Source organism: Chiloscyllium punctatum, chromosome 12 (genome assembly GCF_047496795.1).
Source record: "Chiloscyllium punctatum isolate Juve2018m chromosome 12, sChiPun1.3, whole genome shotgun sequence".
In the NCBI taxonomy this organism is placed as follows: Eukaryota; Metazoa; Chordata; class Chondrichthyes; order Orectolobiformes; family Hemiscylliidae; genus Chiloscyllium; species Chiloscyllium punctatum.
In genome coordinates, this window is record NC_092750.1 from 70,515,990 (window position 1) to 70,543,449 (window position 27,460).

The 27,460-nt window shown below is 41.1% G+C and overlaps 1 protein-coding gene across 4 annotated transcripts in view; it reads right to left on the minus strand.

Moving 5' to 3' along the window:
• The window catches only part of dock3 (dedicator of cytokinesis 3), an 889,649-nt gene that overhangs the window by 727,760 nt on the left and 134,429 nt on the right, over positions 1-27,460 (minus strand). The window lies entirely within an intron of this gene.

Here is a 27,460-nt window from a genome sequence, read left to right on the forward strand (position 1 = left end):
CCTAGGAATTTGTCAAACAAACCTTCTCTGCACTCCCTTCAATGCAACCATACCCCTTCTGAGATAAAGGGATAACAGATGATGGCATCAAACATTCTTATTTATGTTCTATTCCCCTTCAACAAATTACAGTAATCCACGTGTCTCCCTAATTAGTGTGTGACAAAGCTGCTCCTTTAACAAGGTTACGCAGGCCTTGGCTTTTTTGTCCAGAGAGGTCGAAAAGTCTGAGGCCTAGGGTTTTAGGGCCAATTTGATAATAGCTAACAGATACTGTCTCAAGTAGAGGCTTTAAAGTTTTTTTAAAAACACTTATACAATGAAAAGACTGTGTCCAGTTCTCCGAGCTCAGCTTTTCTCTAGTTTTTTTTTAAAATACAGGATTGTAAAGAAACTCTGCTGGACCCAAAGCAGCAGGTCCAGGCTAGTACTCTCTCTCTCTGACTTCTATCCTGTAAGAACCTGTGTTTGATTTTATTTTTTGTGCCAAGAGGTGTATATAGGGATTGTTGCAAGTATTTGGAACAGCATAATTAAGTTGGGAAGAATTGTTGGGTTTTCAGAGAGGTTAAGTTATTCGGGATTCTGTTTTCTGTTGTTTTGCTTAAAACTAACTAGGTTTGGACCAGCTGATTCTCTCCTGAAATACCCACCTCACACCTGCTTAAAACAACTAGTAAAGTTAGGGTCTGGGTTACCTTCTTGAAATGTTTTGAGGGGTCTGGCCTGGTTGTTAACAGACTGGGGGTCTTTGCGGGATTTGTTCTGTAGTTCCAAATTGGAATTTTGGACTGAAAGGGAGTGAATGATAGGTGTTAGCGTCTTTTGTTCTGGGTGTTGATTTTGGTTGGTTTAAACAGTGCTTGGGATAGCAATGGCTCTTTCAGTCACCAAGAGTTTTCTGGGGTGGAAGAAGTGACTTTGGGGGTTTTACAAAAGGTTATTAAGGCCAAGCTGCTGGAAGTGGCAGATAAGCTGGGGTTAGAACTGTATCCTCCCTCCACGAGGAAAGGAGAGATAATTACAGCATTTAAATTTGCTGGAAACGCTATCAGAACCTTTAGACATGGCTAAAATTCAATTGAAAATGAAGCAGCTTGAGTTAGAGGCAAAAGATAAGGAATTACGATTATAAGCAGAGGAAAGAGGAAAAAGAACAAATTGCTTTAGCAGAAGAGAGAGAAAAAGAGAGAGAGTTTGAAGTTCAGAAATTGGCACTTAGACAGGAGTTCAAAAATTTACTTTCTGAAAATAGGGAGAATTCATGTGGAAGACCAGAGAGTTACAACAGGAAGATTAGCAGCTGAAATGGCTAATGATTATGAGTTGGTCCATAAATCAAAGTTTGGTTTCCAGAATCAATTTTAATCCGTGAGGGATAAAAATCAGGGAGAAGAGAAACCCTCATGTGGAAAGGGGCAAGTAGATCTCAGTGAAGATCATCAGGATAAAAAGGGTAAAAAGGAAACCATTTAAGCAGACAGCTCCAGTGTTTTCACTGCAATAAAGTAGGCCACATAAAACAGTGTCGGTGGGTTAGGAGAAGCACTGGGAAGCCAAATGTAGGAAAACAGGATAAGCCAGTGAATTTTGTTGGAGTGGTAACAGAAAGCACAATGGAGGCTAGAAAACTGCACCAGAATGTACAAGCTCGTCAGAGGTTGGTTAAGGAGGAATTGCCAGAAATTCTTAAACCAAAAACCTGTGAAGGTAAGGTTTATTTGCAATGGCCAGGAGCAGCAGGTAAAGAGATTACAATATTAAGAGACACAGGATCCTTTCAACCTGTGATGCTGAAAAATGAGGAGATATGTATTTAGGAAGGACTACTGCCAGAAAATTCACAGTGAGATAAAAAGCGCTCACTTATGTAAAATGAGGTTAGAGTGTCCAGTGAAGAGTGGAGAATTTGTGGTAGGAGTAATGGAGAAACTCTGAGCTCCAGGAATTCAATATGTCCTTGCTAATGATATACCTGATTCATTGGTAGGAGTGCCGCCTACTGTGGTTGAAAAGCCAGTGGAAACTCAGGCAACTCAACTATTGCAGGACACATATCCTGGAAGCTTTCCTGAACGTGTGGTAACGAGGCCACAAAGTCACCCGTTGCAACAGGAGATATCAAAGAGTACAGATAAGAAAGTTGAATTAGCAGAGATCCTATTTGATCGAATGGTTGGCACCAACCAAGAGCAGACGAATGACAATGCAGACATCTTTAGCTCAGAAAAATTAACAGAATTACAGCAGGAAGATGCAAATTTAAAGCAGTTGTATCAAAAGACATACACAGAAAACGAATCCAAATGTATCCCTGAATGTTAGTATCTGAAAAATGATATCTTGATGAGGAAATGGAGACCATCACATATTCAGGCAGAAGTTCATCAAATCGTATTGCCAATGGATATAGGTTTTGGAGTAGCACATGAGATACCACTTGGGGGTTATTTAGGAGTGAAAAAAAACTCAAGCTAAAATACAAAAGCATTTTACTGGCCTGGACTGCATAAGGATATAGCTGAATTTTGCCAGGTATGTCATACATGTCAGTTAATTGGAAAACCACAGGAAGTAATAAAACCCACACCTTTAATACCTATTCCTGCATTTGAGGAACCTTTTACAAAGGTCTTAATTGACTGCATAGGTCCCCTACCTCAAACAAAAAGTGGGAATCAGTATTTGTTAACAATAAGTGATGTGTCCACTAGATTTCCAGTTCCATTACACAATATCACAGCTAAAAGTATTATCGAGGAGTTACTCAAATTTTTCACTAGATACAGAACTACCGATAGATGATACAATTAGATCAGGAATGCACCAAATGATAAAATTCAGTCCATTTGAATTAGTTTTGGGGCATGAAGTGAGAAGACCATTAAAATTTGATTAAGGAGAAATTGGTAAGTCAGAATTCAGAGACCACATATTTGGACTATGTGTCATATTTTAGGAAATTATTAAATAGAGCTGAGGAGTTGATTAGACAGCATTTAAAAGTATCACAGCATACGATGAAATAGGAAGCAGAGAAGAAATCAAAAATTCACAATTTTGCTATTGGCAATAAGGTATTAGTGTTATTTCTAGTGATAGGTGAATCTTTAAAAGCAAGGTTTAGTGGGCCTTTTCAAGTCAAAAGGAAACTGAGTGAGATGAACCACTTGATAGGGACTCCAGACAGAAAGAAGTTTCACAGGGAGTGTCACGTGAATTTGCGCAAAAGGCATTCTGACATGGAAGGAAAGGAAGAGGAGAATGTGCTATTGATTACAACACAGAGGGAAGAACCAAGTTCAGAGGATTCTGAACTGGACATTCCTCAAATTAAATTCGACAATGAAGAAGTCGTCAAAAATTAGGATAAATTATTGAGTTACCTTCCAGAGGAAAATTAAAATGACCTGGAAGAGTTATTACTATGACTAGGAAGTACTAACTTAATTATGCATGATAATAGATATAGGAGATGCTTTTCCAATGAAGCAAGATCCTAATAGACATAACCTTCTAAAGTTAGCACAGGTTCAAAAGGACATTGAATGCATGCTCCAAGATGACATAATCGAAGTGAGTTACAGTAACTGGTGCTCAATCGTTGTAATTGGTGCCAAAACTAGGTGGTACCCAATGATTACGTGTGGATTATAGCAAAGTCAATGCAGTTACAAAGACTGATGCATATCCGATTCGGCGTTTGGAAGACTGTGATGAAAGGTGGGACAAGCAACTTATATTTCCAAGTTGGACTTGTTCAGAGGACACCAGTAGGTACCTTTGTTAGAAACAGCAAAGGCAATTTTGGTTTTCGTAATACCGAATGGTCTGTATCAGTTTAAAGTCACACCATTTGACATGAAAAATGTGCCAGCCACATTTCAGAGACTAACCAATCAGGTCATTACTGGATTACCCAATTATGTCATATATATCAATGACCTGGTGATTTTTACTCACACATAGAAGGAACATTTACAAATTTATCAGACTTGTTCGATTGAATTCAGAAGGCAGGCTTGCTGATAAACCTGGCTAAAAGTGAATTTGCCAAAGCCCAAGTCACCTTCCTGGGCCATGTTATTGGACATGGACAAATGGCCTCACAGAATGCAAAAAAAGGTAACTGGGGAGTTTCCCACACCATTGACAAAAAGAGCAGTACTACAGTTCCTTTTCACTGAGCAGATTTTATCGAAATTGTGTACCAAATTTTAGCAGTGTGGCTACTCCACTCATTGAATTGCTAAAGAATGGCAAGAAGTTACAGTGGACAGCAGACTGTCAGAAAGCATTTGACAGCCTGAAAGGTGTGTTAGCCACTGCCCCGGTATTAGCCACCTAATTACGCAAAGCCATTCAAGGTGGCTATTGATGCAGGTGACATGGGTGTCGGTGCTGTGCTTTGCAAGAAGACGATGAGAAGATAGAAAGACCTATCAGGTATTTCTTCAGGAAGTTAAACATTCATCAGCAGAGGTATTCAAAAGTTGAGAAGGAGACTTTGAGCTTGGTATTGGCATTACCACATTTCAATGTTTATGTTACCAGCAACATATCTGAGACAATCATATACACTGATCTTAACCCATTGAAGTTTGTGGAGAAATTTAAGGACAAAAGTGCCAGACTGTTTAGATGGAGCATGCTGTTATAGCCATTCAATTTGAAAGTTGTGCATGTGGCAGGACAAGAAAACATGATTGCCAATGCATTGTCAAAACTCGAATGAGAAGCAGAAGCTGTCAGTGGCATGAGTACAACAGCCTGAAACTGAATGTAGTTGTGCATGTTTGCATGTTTATAGTCAATGTCGTGTATATGTGTGTTTTAGAGTAGTAACAATCTTTTTTTAGGGGGTTTTAAAATGAAGCCATCTGTGAATATTAATGGTTCATTTTTCTCAGGGAGGAGGTGTGACAAAGCTGCTCCTTTAACAACGTTATGTAATCCTTGGCTTCTTTTTCAGGTCATAAACAACAGACTCTGAAAAGTCTGGGCTGTAAGGTTTTAGGGCCAATTTGATAATAGCTAACAGATATTGCCTCAGGCAGAGGCTTTCAAGTTTAAATAAAAATCTGTACAATGAAAGGAGTGTGGCCAGTTCTCTGAGCTCAACTTTTCTCTGGTTTGGTTTTTTTTGAGCAAGAGTGTGAAGAAAGGCTGCTGGACCCAAAGAAGCAGATCTAAGCTGGTATAGTATCTCTCTCTCTCTCTCTCTCTGTGATTTCTATTTGTAAGAACTTGTGTTTGATTTTACTTTTTGTGCTGAGGGTATTTATGGGCATTGTTCCAAGTATTTGGAACAGCATCATTCTGTTTTTTTGTTGTTTGTTTTTCAATCATTAATCTGGTAAATAAATTCTGTTTTGTTTAAAACTAAGTAGGTTTGACCAGCTGATTCTCTCCTGCAATACCCACTTTATACCTGTTTAAAACAACTAGCAAAGTTAGGGTCTGGGCTACCTTCTTGAAATGTTTTGAGAAGTCTGGCCTGGTCCATAGCAAGTGGCTCAACTTCTATACCAACATATTGGTCATTCACACACCAGGAAACTCAGAACCCTCTATATCAAAGAGTACTGAATTCCTTCTCTGCTTAAATACAATGTACAGAGAGTTCTCAGCTTACAAATATCCAAGTCATAAATGCAATCCCATACAGGGGTGCAAGTTTAAAGATCCAACATAGGAACATTTCCTGTACTTACAAACAGTTACTTTAAGTTGTCCAGCATTGTGTTCCAATTTGCATACAAATTATCTTGTGAACAGACTCAAGAATGGAACCCATTTGCAACCCGGGGACTGTCAATGATATTTTTGTATTTTCCTGCCAAAGCAGACAAGTTCACATTATCCCACTTACACTCCAGCTACCAAGTTTTTGTCCACTTGTCTGACTTATCTAAATCCCTTTGCAGACTCCCTATCAATTTGCATTCCTACCTATCTTTGTGTCACCTTGAAATTTTACTTCAACCAAATAACATACGTTGTAAATGGTTGAGGACTCATTCCTATGGTCCTCCGTTACATCTGATCAACCTGAAAGTTACCGATTTATCCTAACTCTCAGTTTCCTGTCAGTTAACCAATCATCTAGCCATGGTAATGTTATCACCTAACTTATGAGCTTTTAATTTGTGTATTAACTTTTGATGGACACCTTATTAAATTCCTTCTGAAAAACTATATACACAGCTTCCCTTTTAACCACTGTTTTTTTATTTCCTCGAAGAACTCTAATATATTAGTCTAGACCTCCCTTCCAGTAAAATAATTGCATTATTATTCTCCAAGTGCCCTGCTGTCACCTCATTAATTACATTGTAGGCTAACTGGCCAATAGTTTTCCACTTTATGTCTCCCTCCTTTCTTGAATAGAGGAGTTATGCTAGCTGTTTTCCAATCTGCTGGAACCTTTGGAAAATTAAAATTAATGCATTTACTATCTTCGCAAACAATTTTTTTTAAAAGGGTGAAACCCACTAGGACCTGAGGCCTTTAATTTGAATAATTTTACTCTTTTCCTCATGATTTCAATTAAGTTCTTCCCTCCCTCTCACTTCACAGTTTACCTTTCTAAGAAGTTATTTATGTCTTCTATAGTGAAGGCAGACAAAATATCTGTTCAATGTATCCTTCATTTCCTCACTTCCCAATACTAATTCCCCAGATACACTCTCCAATAGGACCAACACTCACTTTAATTTCTCTTTTTTTCTTTCTTTATACTTGTCGAAACTCTTACTATTAATTTGATTTTAAAATTTCCAGCTAGCTTTCTAGCTAGACTAACCCATTCCTTTCTCTTGTGCTGCAAAGCATCCCTGTTCAGTAGAACCAAAAGCTGACTTCACAGAAGATGACACAAATAGCACTGCAGCAGAAGGAGGATTATTTTGGAAAACAGAAAATGAAGGAAATTGACATAAGCTTTAAAAAGCAAAGAAATTAATGGAAGTGAAAGCTAATTAATCCATCGACCCTGATAATCCACATACCAGGGCAGTAAAGGTGGCAGCCATGGATATAATGAATGTGTTGGTTGTCTACTTCCAAAGTTTTGTAGATCTGGAACAGTCCCAGCAGACAACAGAGTATCAAATGTGTTATGTTTCACGATCATCCAGGAGGGTAAAACATTAAACAATAGGAGCTTTATTAAGATGAAGTTCACTCTATTAATAGAAAGATGAGACAAAGCTGTTTACTGTTCAAAGTGGCCAATGACATTACATCATGTGATGGGATTTTAAAGTGACAGTCCACCGTATTTACACAAATATACTGCATCCCTCCCCCTTTACATCAGAGATTCCTGCAATAAAGATAGTTTCTTCCTCAGATACTCCAGTTATTATACTGTCCCCGGTATATCCAGGTCACAATTTCACATAGTTTTTTTGTGGATCTTCAAATATTGTTGTCTCTGGCACACCTGTTCTGGTTCCAAGAGTTGATGTGCATGTCTCTCATCTGTATGGTGTAGGACACTGGTCCAGTCTGCACTATGTTGATGGCCGGTACCCACCTTCCATGGGTGGTTTCAGCCAATCAAGTGCCATATACAACCAATGCTGCTCAATAAGCAAGGCCAGAGAACTTTGAGTCGTACATAATGTGTTCCTGTATGTTAACAAAAATTGGATCAGTCTTTTAGTTGGGTGATTCTTATATTCTCCAGTTACCTTTAAGGAATGTTTCATTGTCTGAACAAACCTTTCTTCTAAATGATGTGTGACTAGGCGATAAGGAGCATTTTTTAAATTACTTTGTGTGATGCAGGGGTCACTAACTGGTCAGCATTTTTATTGCCAATCCTTAGTTGACCTCGAGAAGATGATGGGCTGCATTCTTGAACCATTGCAGTCAACCTGCAATGGTTAACTCACAATGCCATTAGGGAGAGGATTTTGACCTAGCAAGAGTGAAGGCATGGTGATATATTTCCAAGTCACGATGGTGAGTTGCTTGGAGGGGAATTTGAAGATAGTGGTGTTGCCAGGTATCTATTGCCCTTATCCTTATAGATGGAAGTGGTCATGGGTTAAGAAGGTGCTGTCTGATGATCTATGGTGAATTTCTGTGGTGCATCTTGTAGACAGTACACACTGCTGCTGCTTAGCATCTGAGGTGGAGTGGGTAGATGCTTGGGGATGTAGTACCAATCAAGTGGCTTGCTTTGTCCTGGATGATGTCAAGTTTCTGGAATGTTGTATGAGCTGCATTCATTCAGGCAAGAGGTAACTATTCAATCACACTCCTGACTTGTGCCTTGTCGATGATGGGCAGGTTTTGGGGAGTCAGGGAGTGAGTTACTTGCCACAGTATTCCAAGCCTCTGACTTGCTCTTGTAGCCAGTATAGTTATGTGGTGAGTCCAGTTGAGTTTCTGGTCAATGGTGTCCCCCAGGATGTTGATAATGGGAGATTCACTGAATGTCTAAGGATGGTGTCTACATTGTCTCTTATTGGTGATGTTTACAGCCTGGCATTTGTGTGGCATGAATGTTACTTGCCATTTGAACATACTGTTGCATTTTAACATGGGCTGCTTCAGTATCTGAGGAGTCTTGAAGGAAGGAAGGAAGGAAGGAGGGAGTGTAAGATGTTGGATATTGTCCAGATACTGTTGCATTTGAACCTGGACTGCTTCGTTATCTAAGGAGTCATGAATGGTGCTGAATGTTGGGTAATCAGCAAACATACCCACTATGATGAAGGGAAAGTGCAGTAGATGAAGCAGCAAAACATAGTTGAGCCTAGGTCACGATCAAGAAGCTCCCACATAGATATCCTGGAGCTGAGATGACCAACCTCCAACAATCATGACCATCCTATCAGGTACGACTCCAACCAGCAGAGATTTTGCCCCTTGATACCCATGGACTCCGGTATTGCCAAGGCACCATGATACCACATGCAGTCAAATGCAGTGTTGATGTCAAGGCCTGTTACTCTCACCTTACCTCTGGAAGTCAGCTCTTTTGTCCATGTTTGAACCAAGGCTGTGAAGAGGTCAGGAGCTGATGATCGGGAATAGACTGATGAGGTGGTAATTGGCTGAGTTGAATCAGTCCTGTGTTTTTACATACAGGACATAGCTGGGCAATTTTCCAAATTTTGGGTAGCCTTCAGTGTTGAAGAGCCTGGCTAGGGGAGCAGCAAATTCTGGAGCACATGACTTCAGTACTATTGCTGGAATGTTGACAGGGCCCATAGCCTTTGGAAAATCCAGTATCTCCAACCGTTTCTTGATGTCGAGTCATACAGCACAGAGTCAGACTCTTCGAGCCAACTCGTCCATGCTGACCAAGTTTCCCAAACTTAGGCCCACTTTCTTGCATTTGACCCATATCCATCTAAACTTTTCCAGTTCATGTACCTGTCCAAATGTCTTTTAAACATTGTAACTATATCTGCATCTACCACTCCTTCTTCCTTCCTTCAAGACTCCTCAGATCCTGAAGCAGTTCGTGTTCAAATGCCACAGTAAGTTCATTCAACATACAATCCAACCTCTGTGAAAAAATGACCTCTCAGGTCCCTTTTAAATCTTTCTCTTCTCACTTTAAAATTATGCCTCCTTGTTTTGAAATCCTAGGAAAATACCTTTGCTATTCACCATTTTAAAAAGCTCTATAAAGGTCATGCCTCAGCCTTCAATGCCTCACTTAAAAAAAAAAGTCCCAGCCTCTCCTTGTAACTGAAAGCCTCCAGTCCTGAAACATTCTTGTAAATCTTTTATGAACTATTTCCAATATAATAATATCCTGCTAATAGCAGAGCAACCACACCTGTACACAGTACTCCAAAGGTAGCCTCACCAACGACGTGCACAACCTCAACAATGGTCCCAACTCCTATACTCAATGGTCTTAGCAATGATGTCTCGCTTGCTAATCATCTTCTTAACCACCCTGTCTACCTGATGTAAATTTCAAAGAATGACATACATAAACCCCTGGATGTCTTTGTTCAACAACAGTACCCAAGGCCCTACCATTAACATACAATTCCTACCCTTTGCTTGTTTTACCAAAATGCAATACCTCGCATTTATCCAATTAAACACCAACTGCCACTCTTCAGTTTACTGGCCCAATTCATCAAGATCCCTTTGTAATCTTAGATAACCTTCTTCACTGTCGACTATACAAGCAATTATGGCGTCATATTACTAAACATGCCTTCTAAATTCTCATCCAAATCATCTGTATAAAAAATGAACAGTGGATCCAGCGCCAATTCCTGCAAACACAAGTCACAGGCCTCCAGTCCAAAAAACAAGCCTCCACAACCATCCTCTGCCTCCACTATCAAGCCAATTTTGTAAACAATTGGCAAGCTGTCCCTCAATCTCATGTGGTCTAACTTTACTAACCAATCTACTATGCAGAACCTTGTCAAAGGCTTTGCTAACATCCATGTAGACAATGTCTACCACTCTGCCCTCATCAATCTTTTTGTTTAAGTCCTCAAAAAAAACTCAATCAAGTTTGTGTGACATGATTTCCCATATGCAAAGCCATGCTGACTATCCCCAATCAGTCCCTGCTCTTTAAATGCATGTAAACCCTATCTCTCAGAATCCACTCCAACAATTTACCCACCACTGATGTCGGATTCATTGATCTATTGTTCCCAGGCTTACACTTGCAACTTCTCTTAAACAAAGGCACAATATTAGCAACCCTCCAGTCCTCTGCCACCTCACCTATGCCTGTAGATGATACAAATACCTCTGCCAGGGGCCCTGCAATTTCTTCTGTAGTTTCCCACGATATCCTGGGATATGCTTGATCAAGTCCCAGACATTTATTCACATTTATGTTTTGTTAAGACCTCCAACACCTCTTCTTCTGTAATGTGGACTGCTTTCAAGACATTAACACTGTTCCGACATGGCGCTGAACCCTTCTGTTAATTAAACCAAACATCCAGAAAAGCTCACCTTGCCTCATAATCTGATAAACAGAGAACTCCACTATTTAAAGAAAATAACATCAATTTATCGACTCTTAAAGTGAACATTAAACAACTATTCACAATTCTAAGTACCCTTTTTTCTTAACTGTTAACTGCCTACTTCCGACTCTATAACAATATGCTGTTTCAATAAGACACTTATTAAAATTACATCAACTTCATTTCAAAACCACATAGCTGCCGTCATCTTCTGTGATTTCACTCTTCCAGTGGATGAATTCCCTAGGTTGTCTTCTTTCTTTTTACTGCAAGTGTGTTTCATATGATAGAGACAGTTTCCTAATTTCTTGGATCTCTCTTGATGGTAGTTGCTCTCTCTCATTTTCAAACTGTCCACATTTGTATGTCCCAACATTGGATCATCCGCTGGTTCAACGTTGGCAAAACTATAAATTCAAACTCAGTTGGGTTTTCATATCCTGAGGCATAATTTACACTGATTGGTTAAATTTGATTTATTGTCAAAACAGCATCCAAAACTCATGTATCCATTTCATAGCCACATGTTACATATTTTCAATTTTCCAGTACAATCTGGGACTGCCATCTAAATATATCACAGGTGCTTATAAAATCTCAGTTCAGAACTACATTCACTCTCTCTTAAATGTACACTACACGCCTTTAACTTCATAACAATACTTATTCCCCAGAGCTCCTTTGTCTCCATGTCTTTCTCCACAGTTAAAACTGACATGGAATATCCATTTAGTATCTTTCCCATCTCCTGTATAACACGGAGTCAACTGAATTGGCTGAAGACTGGTACCTGTCATGCTAGGGATGATTGGAGGAGGCTCAGATTGAGCAGAATGTCGGAGGAGAGGTAACACCTACTCCGACAAGCCCTGACGAACCTATTCCCAACAGTCACTGCATCAGAGATCAGATCAGTTTTCCTTCATTTGAATCCAAGGAAAATGATGGGACCAGACGGAGTACCAGGTCATGCACTCAGGGCATACGCAGACCAACTGGCAGAGGTCTTCTTGGACATCTTCAACCTCTTCCTGCAGCAGGCTGTTGTCCCTGCCTGTTTCGAGGGCCAACATCATCCTTGTGCCTAAGAAGGCTCATGCAACATGTCTCAATCACTACTGCCCAGTGGCCCTACCTTCAGTGGTCATGACGGTACTTAGAAAAGCTGGTCATGGCATTAATCAACTCCAGCCTCCCCACCACTCTTGACCCACCCCAATTTGTCTATCAGACCAACAGATGCACATCAGATGCCATATCACTTGCCCTTCACTCCTCCGCAGAACATCTTGACACCAAGAACAGCTACGTAAGGATCCTACTCATTGACTACAGTTCAGCCTTCAACATTATTATCCCCTCGAGACTTATTACTAAACTTCGCGATCTCAGACTAAGCCCCACTCTGTGCAACTGAATCCTCAGTTTCCTGACCCACAAACCACAATCAGTGAAGATTGGGGATAATATTTCATCCTCACTAATACTCAACACTGGAGCCCCCCGGGGTGCATACTCAGCCCCCTGCTATACTCACTGTACACCCATTACTGTGTCGCCAAATGCCAGACTGATGACACCACCATAATCAGTTGAATCTCATATGGTGACGAATCAGACTGCAGACGGGAGGTGGAAGACCTGGAAAAATGGTGCATTGAGAACAACCTAGCTATTAATGCCAGCAAAATCAAGGAACTCATTATTGACTTTCGGCGGGATGTTACTCATGCCGCCCCCTACACATTAACAGCACAAAGGTGGAACGAGTGGAGAGAGTTAAGCTCATGGGAGTGGTCATCAACAACAAGCTTTCTTGGACTTTTCATGTGGACGCACTGGTTACAAAGGCCCAACAATGCCTCTTCGTCCTCAGGCAGCTGAGGAAATTTGGCATGATGGTGAATACCCTTGCCAACTTTTATAGGTACGTCATCGAGAGCGTTCTGTCTGGATGTATCACTACCTAGTATAGCAACTGTACCATTCAAGATTGAAGACGGTTACAGAGAGTGGTGAACTCGGCCCAGACAATCACAAAGGCAAACCTCCCAAATATAGAATCCATCTACCAGGTCCACTGTCAAGGAAAGACTGCCAGCGTTTTCAAAGATCTATCCCACCCTAGCAATGTTTTTCGACAATCTCTACCATCGGAGAGAAGGTACAGAAGCCTGATCACACGCACCAGCCAGTTTCAAAACAGTTTCTACCCTACTGTTGTTAGAATACTGAATGGACTCACAAACCCTTAACATTAGCCTGTACCTGTGATTTTGCTTTTGCTAATGTTTACCTATTACTTAATTATCTATGCTACCTAACTCTGTGATCTGCCTGTATTGCTCGCAAGACAAACCTTTTCACTGTATGGATCATTCACTCGGCACTTCTGGCTGAAGATTGCTGTGAATTCTTCAGCCCTATCTTTTGCACAAATGTGCTAGACTCTTCCATCATTGAGAATGGGTATACTTGTGGAGCCTCCTCCTCCCATGAGTTGTTTAAATGACTACCGCCATTCATGACTGGATGTGGCTGAGCTGTACAGTTTAGATCTGGTGCATTGTTTGTGGGATCACTTAGCTCTATCACTTGCTGCATATGCATTTTGGCATGCAAGTAGTCCTACTTGGTGGCTTCACTAGGCTGACACCTCATTTTCAGCTATGTCTGGTTTTGCCCCCAGCATGCCTTCCTGCGCTCTCTATTTAACAAGGGTTGATCCCCTTGCTTGATAGCAATGATTGAGTAGGGGATATGTCAGGCCATAAAATTGCACATTGTGGAGTATACTTCTGCTGCTTTTGATGTCTCACTGCGCCTCATGGAAGCCCAGCCTTGAGTAGCTAGATCTGTTTGAACTGTCCCATTTAGCACGGTGATAGTGCCGCAAACACAATAGAAGCTATTCTCATTCTGAAGGTGGGACTTCACCTCTGCAAGAACTGCACAGTAGTCACTCTTACCGATAATGTCATGAACAGATCTATCTGCAGCTAGTAGATTGATAAGGATGAGGTCAAGTATGTTTTTCCCTCACCATATGCTGCAGACCAAGATAGCAGCTTAGTCTTTTACGTCCTGACTAGCTCAGTCAGTCGTCCTGCTGCTGAGCAGGTGCTGCTTGATAGTACTATTGGTGTCACCTTTCATCACTTTACTGATGACCAAGAGTAGACTGATGGGCGGGAATTGGCCAGGTTAGATGTGTCCTGCTTTTTATGCAGCAGACACACTGGGCAATTTCTACATTGTTGGGGAGATGCCAGTGTTGTAATTGCGCGGGGAACAGCTTGGCTAGGGGAGCAGCAAGTTCTGAAGCACAAGTCTTCAGTACTATTGCTGGAATATTGTCAGGGCCAATAGCCTTTGAAAAGTCCAAAGCCCCCAGTCGTTTCTTGATATCACATGAAGTGAATCGAATTGGCTGAAGGCTAGTGTCAGTAAAGCTTGGGACCACCGGAGGAGGCTCAGATGGATCATTGACTCAGTACTTCTGGCTGAAGACTCCTGCAAAAGCTTTAACCTTCACTTTCGCACTGATGTTCTGGGCTCTTCCATTATTGAGGATGGGGATACTTGTGCAGCCTCCTTCTCCAGTGCATTTTAAGTCCATTTGCCTCTAAATGCATATAGATCCTGTCCCTGAGAATCTTTTCCAATAATTTCTCTACCATTGACTTGAGGCTCACAGGTCTATAATTTCCTGGATTATTCCTGCTCCTCTTCTTAAACAATGGGACACCACTAGCTATTCTCCAGTCCTCTGGGACTGTCTATCATTGAAGGTGTATCGTTCATCATTCTTCTGTTACACTGTAACTTGCATGTTTTGCACTTCTTATGCACTTATGTTGTGTACGATTGTGCAGTTTGTGCTGTCAACGTAGCATCCTCGGTACTAGAGGAACACTGTCTCATTATTACTGTATCAGTTGGACTGTACATGGTAGAACTGACAAATAAAAGCTACTCTACTCTAAATGTAGCCAAAGAGGATACAACAACACCTGTCAATACTCCAGCAATTTGATTTCTTGCCTTCTTCAATACTCTGGGATAGATCCCAGCAGGACCCAGGGTCTTAACTATCTTAATATTCTTTAAGATGCATAACACCTCTTCCTTTTTAATAGCAAGTTGGCTCAGAAATTTGATATTCCCCCTTTTGAGATCATCCTCCATCAAGTGGGCGGCACGGTGGCACAGTGGTTAGCACTGCTGCCTCACAGCGCCTGAGACCCGGGTTCAATTCCTGCCTCAGGCGACTGACTGTGTGGAGTTTGCACATTCTCCCAGTGTCTGCGTGGGTTTCCTCCGGGTGCTCCGGTTTCCTCCCACAGTCCAAAAGATGTGCAGGTTAGGTGAATTGGCTATGCTAAATTGCCCATAGTGTTAGGTAAGGTGTAGATATAGATGTAGGGGTATGGGTGGGTTACGCTTCGGCAGGGCGGTGTGGACTTGTTGGGCCGAAGGGCCTGTTTCCACACTGAAAGTAATCTAATCTAATCTAATCTAATTCCTTCTCCTTGGTGAATACCGATGCAAAGCATTTGTTTAGGACCTCATCTATCTCTTCTGGCTCCCCACATAGATTCTTTCCTTTGTCCTTGAGTGGGCCAACCCTTTCCCTGGCTACCCTCTTGCGTTTTATATATGTAAAGGAGCCTTGGAATTCTCCTTAATCCTGTTTGCTAATGGCTTTTCATGACCCCTTTTAGCCCTTCTAATTCCTTGTTCAAGTTCTTTCCTACTTTCCTTATATACCTGTATACTTTAAAGACTTTGTCAGTTCCCATCCTCCTAATCTTACACATGCTTTCTTTCTCTTTTTAACCAAGGTCATAACATCCCGGGTCTTCAAGGTTCACATAACTTGCCATACCTATTCTTCGTTCTCACAAGAACATGCCGCTCCGGAACGCTTATCAACTGCCATTTGAAATACTCCCATATGTCTAATGTGGATTTTCCCTCAAACAGCAGCCTCCAATTAAACTTCTCCAGTTGCTGCCTAATATTGTTGTTGTTCACCTTCCCCCAATTTAACATCTTCGCCTGAGGACAGCTGTTATCCCTATTCATGAGTGAGTGTCTTAAAATTCATGGTATTATGATTACTACTCCTGAAATGCTCCCCCAGCAAAACGTCATTCAGTTGGCGGGGCTTATTTCCTAAAACCTGGTCCAGTATAACTCTTTCCCTGGTTGAACTATTCACATCCTGAGTCAATGAGCTCTCCTGAATGGTCCTTACAAATTCTGCCCGATCCAAGCCTCTAGCACGAAGTGAGTCCCAGTTAGTATAAGGGAAGTTAAAATCACCCACCACAACAACCCTATTATTTCTACATCTTTCCAAAATATGTCTACATATTCTCGCCTCTATCTCCTACTGTCTTTTAGGAGGTCTGTACTATATGCCCAGCATTGTGATGTCACCTTACTTATTCCTGAGTTCTCTAATGTATCCGCCCTCAGTACAGTTGAGAGATATTCCTTTATCAGTAACCCAACTTCACCACCCCTTTTATATTCCCTATCACACCTAAACTTCTAAATCCTGGGACGTTCAGCTGCCAGTCCTGTCCCTCTTTCAGGAAAGGTTCCATAATCGCAATGAGCCGGGTTTCCACTAATGTCATGAAATCAGTGCCATGTAACAAATTCAGCCTACAGTTTAATACCCTGAGTTTGCACTCTCCATGTATCTGCTCACATGTCCTTTCCACCATTGATCCCTCACATTTGTGAGCAACTCTTCAATGCTGTTTGCCTCTCCTCGTTCTCTATATAGTTTGCTTCACCTCTTCAGTATCCAGTGTGGCACCAAGGGACAATGAGACCCTGAGTTTCATTTCTGGGTCAGAAGCACACATTTCAGTTCTGCAAACAGCTTTTTAACAATGATCAGCTGCATTTCCTATGTTCAGTCAAGGGGCAGACCTGGGAGACAGATTCTGCCCTTTATAGTCCCTGTGATTGTCCGTCAACCTATCAACTATGACCCCAACAGCCCCCAAATTTCCTCATAAAGCATATGCTTTCAATCATCTCATTTTAGCCCTCCTACAAAATCAATGCCAAATTCAGAGCTCCCACCCATCACCTTTGCTATTCCATTTCCATGCCATTTCACCTAATAACTCAGGAGACATGTCTATCAAAAATAGTTGGTCTATTGATGATGTTACTAGTGAAAAAAACACTAATTCAAATATTCTATGCACTGAAGTACATTCAACTAATCCTTATGTAAGCAAACATTTCACTTAACTAAACAAAACACATCGGATACTGGAAATCGGAAATAAAAACAGAAATAATTTTACGCCCCAAGCAGCTTCTTCCATGTTCTTTACCCACCCAAACACCCCAGGCTTTGTAATCACATGGGGTGCTTTCAACACAGTCATCTAACTTTCACCTACTATGGTCCCTATTAGCAGCTTTTCTCCCCGGCTCACCACTATCGATTTGTTGGCCCAAATGCTCGTCTCCCTCTCCAGCTCCATCTCCACCTAGTGTTTACTCCTTTCCCCAATTCCGTCTTCAGCAAATATACTATCTTTTCCTAGCTACAATCAGTTCTGAAGAATGGTCATTGGACCCAAAACATTGTGCAGAGTGAGGACAAGCTTCACCTTCTTCCCAAAATCCACAAATAGGACTGCCCAGACAAACCCACAGAACACATCCTTTCCTATCTCAAAATGATTTTGTTCCTCCCCTTTCCAGTCCATTCCCACTTACATGCACAATACTTCTGATGCTTTACATCATTTTCAGAATTTCCAGTTTGTGGGTGCCAGCCTCCTTTTTACCATGGATGTGCAGTCCCTTTATTAATCCATCCCTCATACAAATGGACTTCGAGCTTTCATTTCTTCTTGGAAAAATGCCTTGAATTGTTTCCATCTGCCATCCTCCTCCATTCCCTGGTCAAGCGCATCCTCACTTTAAGCAACTTCTCCTTTAATTCCTCTTACTTTTTCCAGATCAAGCAGGTGGTGATGGGTATCAGCATGAGCCGCAGTTCTTCTTGGGTTATATTGAATATTCCATGCTCCACTCCTACTCAAGTCCCTCCCCACAACCTTTCTCCTATAGATCAATGACATAACCAATGTTGTTTCCTTCTCTCTGGTCTATGCCAGGCTTCTATTTATCGACAGAGTCAATTAAATATGAGGCTGGAAAAAGCACAGCAGGAGCAGGATAGTCTTTGTTTCAGGTTGGGACCCTTCATCAGGACTACAGCTCCACCTTCAATACTATAATCCCAATCAAACTAATCTCCAAACGCCAAGACCTAGGTCTCAGTACCACCCTCTGCAAATGGATCCTCAGCTTCCTGATCCACAGACCGCAATCAGTGAAGATAGGCGACGGCACCTCCTCTAGGATAATCCTCAACACTAGCGCCCTCAAGGATGCGTACTCAGCCCCAGTTGTACTCTCTATACACTCATGACTGTGTGGCCAAATTTCATCTGAATTTCATCTACAAGTTCACTGATGACACCACTTTTGTAGGCTGGACATTAATCAAGGACGAGTCAGGATACAAGAAGGAGATAGAATGCTTGGCGTTGTGGTATAAAGATAACAATCTCTCCCTGAATGTCAGCAAAACTAAAGAACTGATCATCGACGTCAGGGAAAAAGAAGAACACAACCCTAGCTACATCAATGGAGCTGAGGTGAAGAGGGGCTAGAGTATCAAGTTCTGAGAAGTGATAATAACCAACAACCTGTCCTTGTCCTCACACATGAATGTTACTGTCAAAAAGGCATTACAATGCCTCTTCTTCCTCAAGAAACTAGAGAAGTTTGGCATGTCCATAAGGACCCTCACCAATTTTTACACATGCACCATAGAAAACATTCCATCTGGGTGCATCACAGCTTGGTAGAGCAATTCCTATTCCCAGGACCATAAAAAATGATAGAAAGTTGTGAACACAGTTCAGACTTGCCTGTGAGCCAATCTCCTATCCATGGACTCCATCTACACTTTTTGTTGCCATGGAAAAGCAACCATCCCCAAAGAATCCTCTCACCCCGACTTCCATCAGGTAGAAGATACAGAAGCTTAAACACGGGCTCAGGAACAGCACTTCCCTGCTGTTAGTAGACTGTTGAATGGACCTCTCCAATTTCAAACCTAGAGTTGATCTTGCTTTTATGCACCTCCTGTGCAGCATAACCTTGCATGCATTGCTCTGTCTAAACCCTCTATGATCTATTTGTCCTTGTGTGTTATGATTTGCCTGCTCACAAAACAAAACTTTATGTACATGTGACAAAAATAAGTCAAATCATTCAGAACTAGAAAGATTTATCCACTTCATTTCCGATTTTCACCCTGCTCTCACCTTCACCTGATCCATCTCTGACTATTCCCTTTTTTTCCTCAACATTTCTGTTTCCATTTCTGGGAATAGGCTAGCCATTTACATCCACTACAAACCCACCGAATCCTACAGTTACCTAGTCAATACATCTTGACTCCCAACTGTAAAGTTTCCATTCTATTCTCCAAGTTTCTCTGACTCCACCACATATATTCTGATTAGGCCATCATGCGCGGGGGGTCTCAGAAATGTCCACATCTTTCCACAATCAAGGATTTCCCATCACCATTGTTGACAGGGCCTTCAGCTATGTCCAAGTGATTTCCTGCACTTCTACCCTCCCCCTTTGCTTTCCTCCGAAAAGATAGGGTCACCCTCATCCTCATTTTCCACCCCACCATCATCCGCATCAAAAGCATCATTTCTGCCACATCTGGCACAATTCACTACCAAACTATTCACTATTCCCCTCCCCACCCTTAGCAGGTATTGTTCCCTCTGGGCATACTGGTCCACTCCTCCTGCATTCCCAACACCTCCCCACACCCTCACAGTACATTCCCATTCAATCACAAAAGGTGTATCACCTTCCCATTTACTTCTTCCTTTCTCACTATCCAAGGCCCCAGACATTACTTACAGGTGAAACAGTAACTTACCTGCATTTCACTCATTCTAATCTACTGCACCGCTGCTCACAATGTAGCCTCCTCTATACTGAGGAGATGAAATGCAGACAGGCGACAGCTTTGCGGAACACATGTTCCACCTGCAAAAATGCCCCCAAGCTTCCAGTTGCCTACCACTTCAACACACCAGTATTCCCTGGTTACCCTGTCTTGGGCCTGCTACAGTGCTCCTGCGAGACTCAACACACGCTAGAAGAACAGCATCTCATTTTCTGCTTGGGGACCTTGTAGCCTTCAAGACTGAATACTGAGTTCAATCATTTTAGAGCCTGAGCATCATCTTCTATGTCATTTACCCAACTCTATTCTCCAGGCCTTGTCATCACATGGGCTGCTTTCATCACAGCTTTCCCATTTTCACCCGCTAGGATTCCCTATTTGTAATTTTTCTTTTCTCCTGGCTCACCATTATTTATTCCTTTGTCTGCCAAACCAATGCTGTGTCTCTCTCGGCTCCACCTACTGTTTACTCCATCCCATATTCAGCATATATATCATCTTTTCTTAGCCACAATCGTTCAGTTCTAAAGGGCCACTGGATCTGAAACGTTGACTCGGCTTTCTCTCCATTAGATGCTGCCAGACCTATTGCGTTTCTCCAGTAATTTTTATTTTTGTCCAGTTAACTGTTAAATTTCTTATGTAAACAAACATTTTTATTCTATACACAGTCGAAGTTGTCCGGAAAAATACTCGCTTTATAGACACCCATGTAGATTTGCAAGATCAGTCATGTAGTACATTTCCTGTGATAACTTATGCAAACATGTACACCAAAACATTTTTTCTAAACCTTTTTGAATAGATTTTTGAACACCTTTGTAGACCTGATTCATTTATGCACCCTTTAGACTTGAGCATGCATTCTCATAATTCAAAAAGGTGCCTTACCTCCCCCAAAGTAGTCCTTGCAATACATCTAAAGGGGTACCTTAACTTTCCAAAGTAGTAAATATAAAATGTTTCTCATACCCACACTCCACACATTCCTCTACAACCTATGTCAACACATGCAATCTAAAGCCCTCTACCCATATTCTAGAGCCCCTTACAGACCTTTATCATCACCACTCCCCTCATACTTCTCCACCAACTCATTCTTTCTTCTATCCAGCCTGACTCCCTTCAACAACCATGCAAAATGATTGAGCATCCACAAGTACCCACATATTTAAGATTAAAACCTAATTCTCAGACTTAAAAGTTCTACATTGATAAATGCTCGTTTATTCACAATAAAAACAATTTGGCAAGTCAACATATAATGACAGTTCTAGAAATTTTTTGATTATCTTTCTGGTAGTTTTGGCAAATCCAGTTAAGGAGAATCCAAAGGGCTTTATAAATACATTAAGGACAAAAGGGTAACTAGGAAGAGAATAGGGCCCCTCAAAGATCAGCAAGGCGGCCTTTGTGTGGAGCCGCAGGAGATGGGGCAAATACTAAACGAGTATTTTGCATTACTATTTACTGTGGAAAAGGAGATGTAAGATATAGAATATAGGGAAATAGATGGTGACATCATGAAAAATGTCCATATTACAGAGGAGGAAGTGCTGGATGTCTTGAAACGCAAAAAAGTGGATAAATCCCCAGGACCTGATCAGGTGTACCCTAGAACTCTGTGGGAAGCTAGGGAAGTGATTGCTGGGCTTCTTACTGAGATATTTGTATCATCGATAGTCACAGGTGAGGCACCAGAAGACTGGAGGTTGACTAACGTGGTGCCACTGTTTAAGAAAGGTGGTAAGGACAAGCCAGGGAACTATAGACCAGTGAGCCTGACCTCGGTGGTGGGCAAGTTGTTGGAAGGAATCCTGAGGACAGGATGTATAGGTATTTGGATAGTCAACATGGCTTTATGCGTGCAAAATCATGTCTCACAAACTTGATTGAGTTTTTGAAGAAGTAACAAAGAGGATTGATGAGGGCAGAGCAGCAGATAAGATCTATATTTCACTTCAGTAAGGCATTCAACAAGATTCTCCATGGGAGACTGGTTAGCAAGGTTAGATTTCATGGCATATAGGAAGAACTCACCACTTGGATACAGAACTAGTTCAAAGGTAGAAGACAAAGGTTGTTTTTCAGACTGGAGCCTGTGACCAGTGGAGTGCCACAAGGATTGATGCTGGGTCCACTGCTTTTCATCATTTATATAAATGATTTTGATGTGAGCATAACAGGTATAGTTAGTAAGTTTACAGATTACACCAAAATTGGAGGTGTAGTGGACAGCGAAGAGCGTTACCTCAGATTACAATGAGATCTTGATCAGATGGGCCAATGGGCTGAGAACTGGCAGATGGAGTTTAATTTAGATAAATGCGAGGTGCTGCATTTTGGGAAAGCAAATCTTAGCAGGACTTATACACTTAACGGTAAGGTTCTAGGTAGTGTTGCTGAATAAAGAGACTTTGGAGTGCAGGTTCATAGCTCCTTGAAAGTGGTGGTACGTGTATGGAATGAGCTGCCAGAGGATGTGGTGGAGGCTAGTACAATTGCAACATTTAAAAGGCATCTGGATGGGTATATGAATAGGAAGGGTTTGGAGGGATATGGGGCAGGTGCTGGCAGATGGGACTAGATTGGGTTGGGATATCTGGTCGGCATGGATGAGTTGGACCGAAGGGTCTGTTTCCATGCTGTACATCTCTATGACTCTAAATTAGACTGTTTCAAAGGGTTTATGTATCCTTTATGCTCAATCCTATCTGCAGTTAAAAGGGCACCTAAGTCCCATGTTGAAACGTGTCTTCCAAACCTCCACCTCTGGCCCATATTCACATGGTGTCCTAGAACATATGCATGGGAGTACCTCAGCTCTACATGATAAATGCACTCAGGAAACCTGAGCTTACCTGGTGCACACACCCTAACCATTCCCTGTATGAAAAGTTGTTTTCCTCGTGATTTTTGCATCTTCTCCAATTACTTTCAATCTGTGAACTCTTATTTTTGATCCCTTCACAAGTGGAAACATTTCTTCTCTGTTTCATTTCAGAACTTCTCTGATTTTGTAAACTAGGGAGCTATACAGAAGAATCAAAAAGTTCAGCAGGCTGCATTAATCGGAACTATAATTTAATAGAATCTCAAACTGTAGTTTCAACATTTCACTGTCCAGTTGTAAATTAGCCAATCATCTATAACAGATAATTAACAATAACTATTTTTCACGACCATACAAGACACTTCTAAAGGTGCCACATTAGTGGGCAGCACAGTGGCACAGTGGTTAGCACTGCTGCCTCACAGCGTTAGAGACCCGGGTTCAATTCCCGCCTCAGGCTGGAATTGAATCTGTGTGGAATTTGCACATTCTCTCAGTGTCTGCGTGGGTGTGCTCCAGTTTCCTCCCACAGTCCAAAAAGGTGCAGGTTAGGTAAATTGGCCATGTTAAATTGCCCATACTGTTAAGTGAAGGGGTAAATGTAGGGGAATGGGTCCGGGTGGGTTGCTCATTGGAGTTGGTGTGGAGTTGTTGGGCCGAAGGGCCTGTTTCCACACTGTAAGTAATCTAATCTTTAAAAAGTATAAAATTTAGTAAACTATTTGCATCTTATTAAGTACAATTACTCTAAGTATTTAATTTTCATTCCTCACTGCTTTAAAAAAAACTAATTTCAGAAAACTTGAAGTGTTTTTTTAAATCACATTCAGTCTGTAGTATTACCTCCCATATAAAAGGGAAATAGTTGAGTGCTTCAGTACTGCAATATTGACAAACATTAAATTACACTTCAAGTGCAAGCATTGCCAATGAATAATGGTATTGTATGCATTTACTCAAATTACTCACTCAAACATGTAAAGTGTGCTGGACGTGAATCACACCATGGATAATATTTCTCTTTCTCTGTCATCTTTAGAGCACTGACTTCTGACACAGAAAAATTGCTGGACTTGGGGTGGTAAGAATAGAAAATTGATATTAACTGAGTTGCTTCTGCCCTGAAAGTTAACAAAATAGTGGGTTTATTAGTTTTGAAACCCAAAATGACATTATAATGCCACATAGATACACACAGATTAGAAGTAAGAGTCCAAAAGAGATACTAGTTAAAAAGTTTATGATCAGTCTCTCTGAATCATCTTGAAGAGTAGATTAAGACTGAGGGGGAATCTTATAAAAGTGTACAAGATCATGAGAGATTATCTGTTTAAGTTCGGAGGGGAAAGAATAAAAGGGAACCTGAGGGGCAACCTTTTTTAAACAAAGGGTGGTACGCATATTGAATAAGCTGCCAGCAGAAGTGGTTCAGGCGGGTACAATAACAACATTTAAAAAGGCATTTGGACAAATACATGGATAGGAAAGATTTTGAAGGATATGGGCTAAATGCAGGGAAACAGGATTCGCATTGATGGACATTTTGGTCAGCATGGAACAGTTCCGTATTACAGCACTCGATAGTGCAAAATTGGCAGTTGAACATTTAATTTTGGGATTCGTAGCTTTTACAGGTCAATTGGCAACAATTGACAGTCCTGGACCTATTTCCTTCTGACTAGACTAACTGGCTAGGTGGCTTCTAGCACATAGAGCAAGAGAATCCTTTTACCAGCAAAGCCGGTATGATGCAGTTGATTCTTCAACTGTGACTTTGCCAGCACAAGCACTTGAAGCAGGTAATACATCAGTTCACAAATACATCATCCTCCACAAGAATACAAAAACAAACATTCATTTTTTTTATATATTCTGGGAAGGGCAAAAAATGTCCGAAAGAGGTAGCTGAGAGGGGACAGATTGTCAACCCTCTCATCATTTCTTCTTGTTAAACCCTCTCTAATGTTTGAAATTTTCCTGACACCTGCGTGACATTCCATGGGTTCCAAAAATACTCAATTTATATTCACACTCTTATATTGCCTATCCTCTTGTTAAATAAAAACACATTGAAATTTAAAATTTAACAGTAAATTAATGGTACAAATAGAAATAAATAGGTGTGATCTAATTTCCATTACGAACACTTTGCTGAAGGGTGACCAGGACTGGTAACTGAATGTTCAGGGATATCCAAAACGTAAAAGGAGACTGGTAGTGCTGATAATAAAAGATGGGATCAGTATATTAGTGACAGCAGATCTTGAAGAAAAAAAACCTTTCAAGAAACTTGACCATAACATGGTGGAATCTTACATTAACTTTGAAAACAATGTAGTTCAACAGGAAACCTATCTCAAGACTAAATGAAATAATCTATGAAATTATTAGTGGCAAGTTGTTGTGGTGCTTTGGGAAAATATATTAAATATAGACAAGCAATGTCTAGCATGTAAAGTAGTAGTAAATTATTTTTTCTACAAATATACATTCTAATAAAGCACAAAATCCCAATAGGAAAAGTGAGTCAAGTGTGGCTAAGAAGGAAGCTAAAGATTATCAGATCAAAGGAGGAGCTTCTGAATTTGCAAAAAACAAAAGGTAGTAAGTCTGAGGATTGGAAGCACTTTTGAATTCAGCAAAAGATGACTAAGAAATTGATAGAGAATAGAATAATACAAACTCGCAAGAAACATAAATAACTAAGTTCTGAGGAGGTTGTCTCAAACAGAAAAATCAACCCTATTTCTTTCTGAAATTATTTCAACAGTTATGATAGGCAAACAGGCTCATCCTATTGTCTAATGTAACAGAAAATCCAAGTGTTCTTTTATGTTCTCATATTTTCAGTTATCCAGTACATCTACTTTATTACATATATTGCCTACTGTCAGCTATATGTTAACTTCATCCAAGACTTTAAAATCCTTTTGTTTTAGTCAACAATTCTGTGGCCAGATCTGCTCAGTCGTATCAAAGAGAAAGTGCCCAGTCCTGACTATGATATAATCTGCCCACTACAGTTTTACATAGACCTTTGGTACCTTTCGATGCTAACTCACCTGGGATGGATGGATGGATTAAGAGTTGGGCAGTTAGGTATCAAGCATAATTCTAGTGCAGCCACTGCTCCGTTCTCATGTCGTGAAATGAAGACATTCCTTCAGGCCTGTCATCAATTCAGAGACTTACATTTTAAATGGAGTTGCCAACACTACAGAACCTCCACTCACTCACGTTATTAATTCCTCTTCCCACTATTACAATGCTCATTCTACTTCCCAACAATCCTCATCCTCCACTTCAACCCCGAATAATGTTTAGACCCTACCCCATCCGACAGTGTTCACTCACCTCTTTCATCCCAGATAATGTTCACCCTCACCTTCACTCCTTTTACTGATCCCCTAACTCACCAGGTATTCACTCCTTTCCTAATAACAGTTGGCAGTGTTCATCCCACTCCCACATTCTTGTCAGTGTTCACATCCTACTCCTGCTCCTCGACGGTGTCTAATCCCCTTCCACAACTCACCACTCAGATCATCTTTACCCACCTCCTTCACCATGTGACAATGCTTGCCTCCCCCCATTTACCTGACAACATTCACTTCTTCCCTCAGCTCATGACAGTATTCAACCCATCCCTCACTATACCCTAAGTATTCACTCTGTATAACAGTGCTCGTTTCTTCTATGTGTCCCTTCCTCATGCCCCCAATATAATTTACCCTCCTTCCTTCATCCTATGCAAATGCAAATGCTCATCCTCCTTTACTCCCCAAAAATGCCAACTCTTCCAACATCATCAGACAGCAGCCAGGATTTATGGATGATGAGTCTGAGGAGGGAGGTATGGGAAGGGAAAAAAACATTGCTATAGGAGCTTTGGTTACCATTGTGTTTTGACACTACAACTGATTCATTTGGAGTTGTGCTGCTCAGCAGGTTTTACTCTTGCTGTGAAAAGCCTTGAAATAAATCTGTGGAAAAACCAGAGCAAGCACAGGGCAAACAAAGTAAGTCTTCATAGTCCTGACCACCTCATCCGTCTGTCATAGGTAACACGAAGCAATCTGGGCAAAATGGGAATTTGAAGTTTAAACCTGTTCCTTACTTACCAAGGATATTCATACAATGGGAGTTTCAAAGAGTCCCAACATATATCAGCAATATAATTTGAGTTCGAAGCCTCTCCACATATGGTTGAACAAATTAGAAAATTAAACTATCACGCTGCAAAGAATATCAATTGGGATAAGTGGAATAGAAGGTCATAACTTAGCTAAGGATTCTGATTCTTCAAATAATTTTTAGATACATTGCATACTATTTTTGAAAAGTTTGCTGTTTCACCAAGCCACAAAGGCAATACCCATTTTGTAAAGGACAAGCTTCAGTTATTTAAGTTCTACCTTAATACAGAACAACCTCGATTATCCGAACGACACGAGCAGGGAGTATTTTGTTCAGATATTCGAATGTTCAGATAACTGATCTGATGGCCGCGGGGAGTGGGTGTGAGACCAGGTTACAGTTTCCCCAGTGGTGTCACGCATCCCCTTGCTACAGGCACGCTGTGGCCCCGGTTCCAGCTTCTCT